Source organism: Pteropus medius, unplaced genomic scaffold (assembly GCF_902729225.1).
Source record: "Pteropus medius unplaced genomic scaffold, Ma_sr-lr_union100, whole genome shotgun sequence".
Lineage (NCBI taxonomy): Eukaryota > Metazoa > Chordata > Mammalia > Chiroptera > Pteropodidae > Pteropus > Pteropus medius.
In genome coordinates, this window is record NW_024354502.1 from 12,723,481 (window position 1) to 12,732,741 (window position 9,261).

A 9,261-nucleotide genomic window follows, 5' to 3' on the forward strand; every position below is an offset into this window, starting at 1 on the left:
CCAGTTTTTAAAACTATTTCAAACTATGGCATTTGTAGTAATCTCATAGGGAAAGATTTTGGACAAAAGGAAAGGAAGAGTTCCCAGGATAAATCCTTGAGAAGCTTCAATATACAGAATTAAGAATAGAAGAAAGATCTAATAATGGAGGCAGAGAATGGAGGCCATTGTGAAAGGATAAACATTAGAAGAGTAGGTTTCCAAATGAAGAAAGGCTTGCAGTAGAATGGAGTGGCCACTAATATTAAAAGCTGCAAAACATTCTAAGAATCTGAGGGTTACATATGTGTATATATGTTGTTGGGCACATGGAATAGAGAATTTTAATGATAAGTGAACAAAAGACCAGTTTGCTGTTTTTAAAAACAATTATTGTATTTAAGAAGTAGAGTTTTTAATAACAAAAAATATATTTGAAAATTTGTCTAGAATGGGAGCCAAATTAATGTGAGTAACAGGAGATATATGGGAGAAATTTTTTGTTTTGTTTTCCACAATGAGATTTAATAAACCATGATGGCATATTTATAAGGATATTGGTGTATGGAAGAAGAGACATGCTCTGAGTGGGGATATAGAGGATAACTGAAGCGGGAGGTATCTGAGAGAATAAGAGTGGGTGAGATCAGGCTCAAAGAGAAGAATTTGTAATTTATAAGAACATGGAAATATTCCATTTTAACAAGAAGGAAGTCAGAGAAAGCAAGCAAAGAAACAAGTAGGAATTTTGCATATGATGTTAGAAGTATGTGGCTACATCCATCTGATATCTTCCATCTTAATGAAATATGAGGAAAGGTTATTAGTGAAATAGACTTAATTGAGAAGTTATAACATAGATATATCAGATCATAGAAAAGTCAGCTTAGGAAACCAACATTGATTCGATATTGTTAAGATAATGAATTTAAAATTAAATCACTGTGCCCTGGTTCTGAGATTTACTTTAGCAAAGATCAGCCTCTAAGGTGAATAGATGGAGAATGCAGAGAAAATTTAACTAAGATAGAGTTGCACCCTATGAATAATAAATGAGAAAGACAAGAGATGAAAAAGAGAGGGGATGATAAAGAGAAAGAAGAGATAGCTGATAATATTTGCAAGGGCATGTTGATAATTATGTGCCCTAAAATAAACTTTGTAAAGAAGAAAAAACAAAGTTGTGGATACTAAAAGGACATGGAGCCAACGTAATCGAAGACCCAAAGAGATTAATTATTTGTCATGCCAATACTATAAGAACGGTGGGTAGATGATTAGAGAATGGGAGCTTGAAATGATTTCAGAGATAGTGTAATTTCTGGGGGGAAAGCAAGCTCTTGGATGTTATCACAAAGTGATAGAATTATTTTTGTGGGTAATCAGTTAATCTCTTTCCCTATTTTGTACTTCATATTAGCAAAAGCAAACACTCCTTTTACTGCATAATATTCCATCAGATGATTCTATCATAATTTATTTCATTAATCCACTATTTTTTCTTCCAGTTTTTTCTGTTACAAAGAATATAACCCATTAAAATATGAGAATTTTGTAATTTTATCCAAATATATTTAACAGTATACTTTGGTTTCCAGGAGCAAGTGACTTCCAGAAAGTTGAAACAAATTATACTCCTAGAAATATTTTTTTTATAGTGCAGGTTTCCCAAGACCTTCACCTACAAGGAATATCACAAAATTTAAAAATTTTCCAATTGAAAAGTGATATGTCTGTTTGCTTCGATTTGAATATTTTCAGTTATAAAAGATTTGGGGCATTTATTCTCATTTACATTTTGTTTCTATAGCAAGTTTGCTCATAATCTTTGCCCTATGTTGGATTATTCTCATTTTTTTATTGATTTTAATTGCATTGGGATAGTTTTTGCTTGTAATATATACCACCGATAACACTGAAATTGTGTTAGAAATGTATCCCATGGCTTTGGATTTAGAAAAGTATCCATTCTTGGACATTATCACTTCCGTTGAATAATTTCCATCTTTATGTTTTTCCACCTGAAAGCGAAATATATTCTGTCGTTATTGTTTCAAGTTTGTCTCTCTGGCATTTAAAGTTCTCAGAGAATGCACATTATTCTCCAAAAACACTATTTCATCTAAAAGGATTCTGTCTCTAACCACATTTTCTTGGCACAGGGATAGAAACTGGACAAAACTAACCCATGGAGAGCTCTTTTTCTGAGTTTTTTGCTTGTTTGTTTTTTAGTTTCTCCAGATAAATGGTTCAGCTTCAGGTCGATGACTAAAGTTAAGAAATCACTGTGGTTTCAACTATGTAGGCATATTTAAATCATGACGAAAAAGAGAAAAGAAAATCCCTTAGAACTTTTAAATTTCATTCTAGGTCTTACTGAAGTCCAGCAGAACTGCTGCCTTTTCTTTAGGAGAACATATCTTTCAAGAAAAACAAGAAATCTCCACTTGATCATCATGTATAATCTTTTTAATGTATTGTATTCAATTTGCTAGAATTTTGCTTAGGATTTTTGCACTTGTATTCATTGGACATACTGATCTGTAGTTTCCTTTTTTGGGATATTATCCTTAACAAGTTTTGGTGTCAGGGTAATGTTGGCCTCATAAAATTTAGTGGTGCCTCTTCATCAATATTTTGTAAAAGTTTGAGAAGGACAGGTATTAAATCATCTTTGTATGTTTGGTAGAATTCACTTTAAATTATACTACAAAGTGACAATAATCAAAATGGCATAGTATTGGCAGAAAAACAGACTAATGGAGCAGAATTGAGAACCTAGAAATAAACATATATATATTTATATATATGCAAATAATTTTCAACAAAGAAGCCGAAAACATACAATGGAGAAAATAAAGCCTCTTCAATAAATGGTGCCGGGAAAATTGGAAAGCCACATCCAAAAAAATCAAACTAGATGGCTTTCTGTTACCATACACCAAAATTAACTCAAATGGATCAAAGTACTAAATATAAGACCTGAAAATATAAATTGCATAGAAGAAAACATAGATACTAAACCATGCACATTGGTTTTAGGAAGGATTTTATAAATTTGACCTCAGAGGCAAGGGAAGTGAAAACAAAAATAAATGAACGGGACTATACCAAACTAAAAAGCTTCTCCACAGCAAAAGAAACCATCAACAAACAAAAAGACAACAAACTGAATGGGAGAAGATATTTGCAAACAATGCCTCTGATAAGGGGCTAATATCCAAAATATGTAAAGGACTCAAACAACTCAACAACAAAAAAACAACACAATCCAATTTAAAAAATGGGCAGAGGACCGGAGCAGACACTTCTCCCAAGAAGACATACAAATGGCCAACAAATATGTGAAAAGATGTGTAATTTCATTAGCTATTATGGAAATGCAAATCAAAACCACAATAAGATACCACCTCACACCTGTAAGAGTGGCTGTTGTCAACAAGACAAGTAATAACAAGTGCTGGAGAGCTTGTGGGAAAAAAAGAATTCTCATACATTGCTGGTGGGAATGTAAATTAGTACAGCTACTATGGAAAACACTATGGGGGTCCTCAAAAAATTAAGAAGTTATGACCCAGCAATCCTCCTGCTGGGTATCTACTCAAAACATTTGAAAACATTTATCTGTAAAAATATATACACCCCAATGTTCACAGTGCATTATTCACAATGGCCAACACATGCAGACAGCCAAAGTGCCCTTCAATAGACGACTGGATAAAGATATGGTACATCTATACAATGTAACATTTACTCAGCCATAAGAAAAGATGACAAACTGGCAGAACAAACAATGAAGAGAGGATTTGTAATGATTGAAATAGTCTTTTATGAGGCAACAAACTTAAAAAAGGTTAAGCACTCCTACAAACAGTCATATCTTTCCTAAATTAGGTAAGGTATATCTATGATATGAGTCTACAGAAGCTTTTTTAGAATCTAACTGTATTTTATACTCTGTAAAACAGGAACTATTAAGTATATTTTCCCTCACCTTCATTTAAGTTCCAAGTAATGCCCTCTTTATTTTACTAGAATTTGCTTAAGCAATTTACTGTTTCTTTTCTTTTCTAAACTTCAGTTGTCCTTTAGTTTTGCTTTTCTACATTTAAGTCCTGCCTAATGATGTCTCTTCTTAAAAATAAATTCGTCCATGTCTTTTACTACCCTTTTGACTATCTTTGATCTTTATAGCTCCATATGTTTTACAAAAGGATTATCATCAAATATACTCAAAATTGTATTACTGTCAATATTTTTTTTTTGTTTTCAATTCTATTTAATTTAGAAACAAATATGAATTATCTTCAGAGGTAATATGGAAACAAATATAACATGTACAAGAAGGATATAATCACAAATACAGACAGACTTAAACATAATGGGCTTATGACAAGTGAAAGCTTGCCGTTTTATGTGTGCATACTACAAAGCAAAATATAAAAGAGAAATATATAAAAATAATTTAATTATAGCATCCTAGAATTTCATAACTGGTTGGATCATTAAGGATGATGCCCTCTGAGAATATCAACAATAATTTAGATCTTATTATCAGACTACTAGGGATCCAGTGCTATTGGCATGATTAGCAATTTAAGTAAATTAATCTCAGTGCTGTAGTCAAGCATCCCTTTAACATAAAACCTCCTCTCTGGCAGTTTTTAACTGAGCATGGTTAATAAGGAAAGTAAGTGTAGTATTGCCCCTGCAGCTGTTCTCTTTGGAATACTTGGATACGTAGAAGGAAAAGTTAAAGCAATGAGCTACAATTTGGCTACAGCTGGATGTAATCTTTCCTTTTCTTTTCTTTTTTTTTTTGCTTTGAATTTGTATTAAGTATGGTTCTGGCTGAGTTATAGGAGTCCTACAGAGGCTCTGTGGATGAAACTTTACAGATCACTGTTTAGACTGAATAGAGATTTTAAAGATTACTTACTCCGAGCCAGTAACTGGTGATAAATCCATGTAAACAGATGGTAAAATTAAGACTTAGACACATTCCAGAGCTTTGCCTTAATCTTAGAAAATGTCCATGTTTTAGCATGAGGTTCATGATTTCTCAGCATGTGAACTTTTAGAGAACAGCTCTAAACAATATATTAAATCTCTGAATATGTCTAAATGCTTATGTGACTGTTATCATTAGTTCTTAAAAAACTGTCCACCCCCAAATCTTAATTAATTTTTGCTATCTCAAAAACATTTTTTGATTTATTAAACAGTTCAGCTGCCACCTGGTAAACAAACTTAAGAGAATACTTTTTAAAAATTAATATTTTTCTTTTTTCAGAAACCCCACAGCTATTTCATGGGGCTATTGACACAAAATACAGCCAGCTGCTTCTCTAAATATAGACTAGAGGAGGCTGCTTGAAAGATGAAAGGGCAACAAGTAATATAGACATGAATCTGAGGAGTAACGAAAAAGAAAGCTCTATATTTTAATCCTAAATTTGCTTTTCCTCCATTAGCAGTAGAGAAACTTACTTGTATCTTGAACTTTTATAATAAATCATATGCCATAATGCTAAACTTGTACTGAAACATTCCACTTCCTTTCTATAAAGTCTTAAAATTCTGAAATCAAGTGACACATTCATTGCCATTAAATATGTGTATGAACGTGCAAGGTGCCCTGAACCTTTTATGCCAAGAGGCTTTTTCTTTCCAACTTCAGAAAGATGTTCTTATATTTCAAGCTGCTTTCATGAAGCTGGTGATTGGAGGTAACATTATGTTAACTGAATTTAAAGGAGAAATTATTACTACTGGTTTTTCTCAAAAAATTTATATTGGGAGATAAGAAAGCTATTGAGGAAAACAGATAAATATTAAGAAATATCTTAAAAATGATGTATTACATTACTTTGTTCTTTGGACAGAAGTTGAAATATCCATTGGAAATACAAAAATGTAGCAAGAAAATTAATAATAAGGAAGTTACTTAAAAATACCAAAGAATAAATGGCCTCACATACAGTATATCAGAACTTGTAGTCTCCAGGCTGAAATGAGTAGTGGGTGTTTTTTGGGTTGGGGTGGTCTGACATAGGTTTAGAGTCGTGATTTACAAAAAATAGCAAAAATTTATTGTAGTTATTGGAATATTGGGAATGAAGTGTTAAATTATAGCTTTATTCACAGCTTCTCTAGTTTCATAACACAAAAGCTTAGTTTATTGATGATTTTTTTTTCGTTAAGTACTTAATGCTATAATTTTGCCCAAAGAACTGTTTTAGCAGCACTCCATAAAATTTGATATGTTGGATTTTAATTTTTATTTAGTTCAAATTTTTTTTTTAACTTTCTTTATATTTCCCTCTTGGACTCATAGATTATTTAGAAATGTGTTTAACTTCTAGGAACTTGAAGATCTTTCTATTATTGATTCCTAGTTGAATTCACTGGAATCAGAGAACATACTTTTTGTTATATCTATTGCTTAAATGTCTTAGGGTTTGTTTTATGGCCCAGGATATAATATATCATTGTAAATATATATTTTCACTTGAAAAGAATGTATATTCTGTTAAAGATGGACTAAGAGACTTATAAATGTCCATTAGGTCAAGTTGGTTGATGGTGCAATTTAGGTTATCTATCTCCTTGTATAATTAACCTCTTTATCATTATATAATGTCCTTCTTTATTTCTGATAGTATTTCTTGTTCAGAGTATACTTTGTTAGAAATTAATATTATTTCGATTTTCTTTTGATTAGCTGGCATTGTGTAAGATAAAAGCATATTATTTATTCAAAACATCTGAAAAGATGTTGTCACTAATTTTACCTATTCTGGACTAAATTGTTCAGATTTTTGGAGAAAACTTCTCAGTAAAATATTCACAGAATTTAACCTTGGCCCTAGGCAACAGAGAAGGTTATTAGACTCTGCTGATCGTACATTTTTTGAAAAATTACCAGGTAAGTATAATACAATGATGAAAACTCAAAAATACAAGTGCGAAAAAACAAGACTAAATTATGCTTAATATCTTACATTTCAAAAGAATTTAAGTTACATAGTATATTTTTTAAAGTATTTTATTATACATGTTAAAACAAGTTTGTTTGTGTGTTTGTTTCTTGTTTCCTCTTGAAAGAGCAACCTACCATTCTAGGAATACTTATACTGACAAAGATTTTCTCCTTGACCAAATTCTAGTCAGGCTCTTCTGAGCTTTATTTTTTAAACCACTTGAGTAAATTCTCACTATTCTGTGAGAAGGAATTGTATGTTGGCAAGAATAAAAGTTGTACAAATGTTGAAGAAACTGCTTATGACTTTTCATCAATTCGAATATTTTCTAAGTGAGTTCTGAGGTTAGCTATCTCAATATTATTCACATTTGGAAACAAAACCTAAAAAGAGAAAAGTACAAAATTTTCTCAAAATTAAAAAAAAAATTGCTTTGTAATTAAAAGATATTCTCAATGAATACAGTAGGTAATATACTATCTCTATGTCCTCATTCATAATTGATTTTGAAAAAGCTCTATTTGATTTTTATCTTTTTGAAAATAGCTAAAGATAGGTCAAAAAATAAATCTATTAAATCTCCCTAGTTAAAGAAAAATTTTTAAAAAGGTAATGTCAATTACCTTTATTTATTTATTATAAGATGTAAATAACAGGGTGATTAGATTCTGATAAATATTTTTGTCACAGTCATCACTAACACTAAAAAAAATGACTACCCAGAATGTTCCCAAAGACTATTATTGCATGGTTCATATTCCTAAAAAAAAAAAAAAAAAAAAAAAAAGGCTGGGGAGAAATATAAAAATAATTCTGAAATTATTTGACTACCCTTTGAATATCTGTAGGAAGTCAAGGCTTATTAATTTCTCTCATTCAAACCAAAGATCTCTATTATAGGTATTAAAAAACAAAATTCAACTGAGTAGACTTTAAAGATCTTATTGGCTATATTCAGTGATTTATGAATCAGGCAGCATCAAATCTATCAGATAAAAAAGTTCTATATAAAGCAAGAGATTTTATAGGCAGAAGGGAGCAGGAACAAGGAAGTTAAACTAGACAAGAAGCAGATTATGCATTGCAAAATTACTCTCCTTACAGGGAATGATAGAGGTCTATCGGACAGATCAGACAACTAAAGTTGATCAGGCCGTTCTTGGTTGACTAGTTTAGGATTCTAATTCTGGAAGAGTCAAAACTGCAATTAAATCTTGGCGAGGTGACATGGGGCTTATCATAAACAACTCCATTTGGGGCCTGTCGTCTTTAATATAGGCTAAGACCAAGAGAAATAATGAAATAACATCACAATATGGAAATACTAAAGGCTTTCAAGTATCCCAAAGCAAAGTTGCTAATAAAAATAGCCTTGAATACTTCCCTGATTTATGTCAGGTATTGGATCATTAAATGTGATTTCTAATTCTCACCACAACCCTCAATTATCACTCTTTTACATATGAGGACATTGAGATGCATCATGCTTAATTGACTTGCTGGGTAGCTCACAGCTTGAAAGTGTCTGAGTGAGATTCAAATCAAGGTGTACATAGCACTAAAGTATCTTATCTTTCTGCCTTATCATTCAAGCTTCTCATCATCTGTATACATTTAAACAATTTCCTTAATCAAGTTATCCTGGAGCCAGACTATCTTGGTTTGAACAATCTGCTCTGCTATTTGCTTCTCCTGTGACCTTGGGAAAATTACTTTGCTTTTCTGTAGTCCCAATTTCAACATCTCTAAAATGGAGATGGTAATGATAATAATTACTTCATATAGTTCTTTGAGACTCAAATGAATTTTTTCAATGAAGACTGAGTTAATACATGTAAAGAATATAGAACTGTGGGTAGAGCATAGTAAGTGCTATCTAGGTCTTGCTATTATTCTATCCTTCCTATCTGGGCCCTGATCCTTACAGCTTGCTTTGTAAAGATGATAATATCAGAATTTTAAGACCCTTAAGTGTTGGCATTGAATTTTAATAACCTTGAAAACATTAAGAGATTCCTGCATAACAAGGATATACAATGTTGACAGCACAGTGAATGTGCCTACGTGTGTGTGTATGTTTTCTAATATCCAGGATCAGGAGAATAATTTGAATAGTGAATAATATTGAATTTTGAGATAAGTAACTGAAAATTTAAAAGAAGCAGTAAGAGAAACTTCTTTTCATTTATGAGAAGTAAATCAATTAATACAAAAAAAGCACTTAAAAGGTTACTGACATATAGTAAATACTCAGTAAATGTTAGCTATTACTTTCGTGTATTATTCATCATTATGCTAC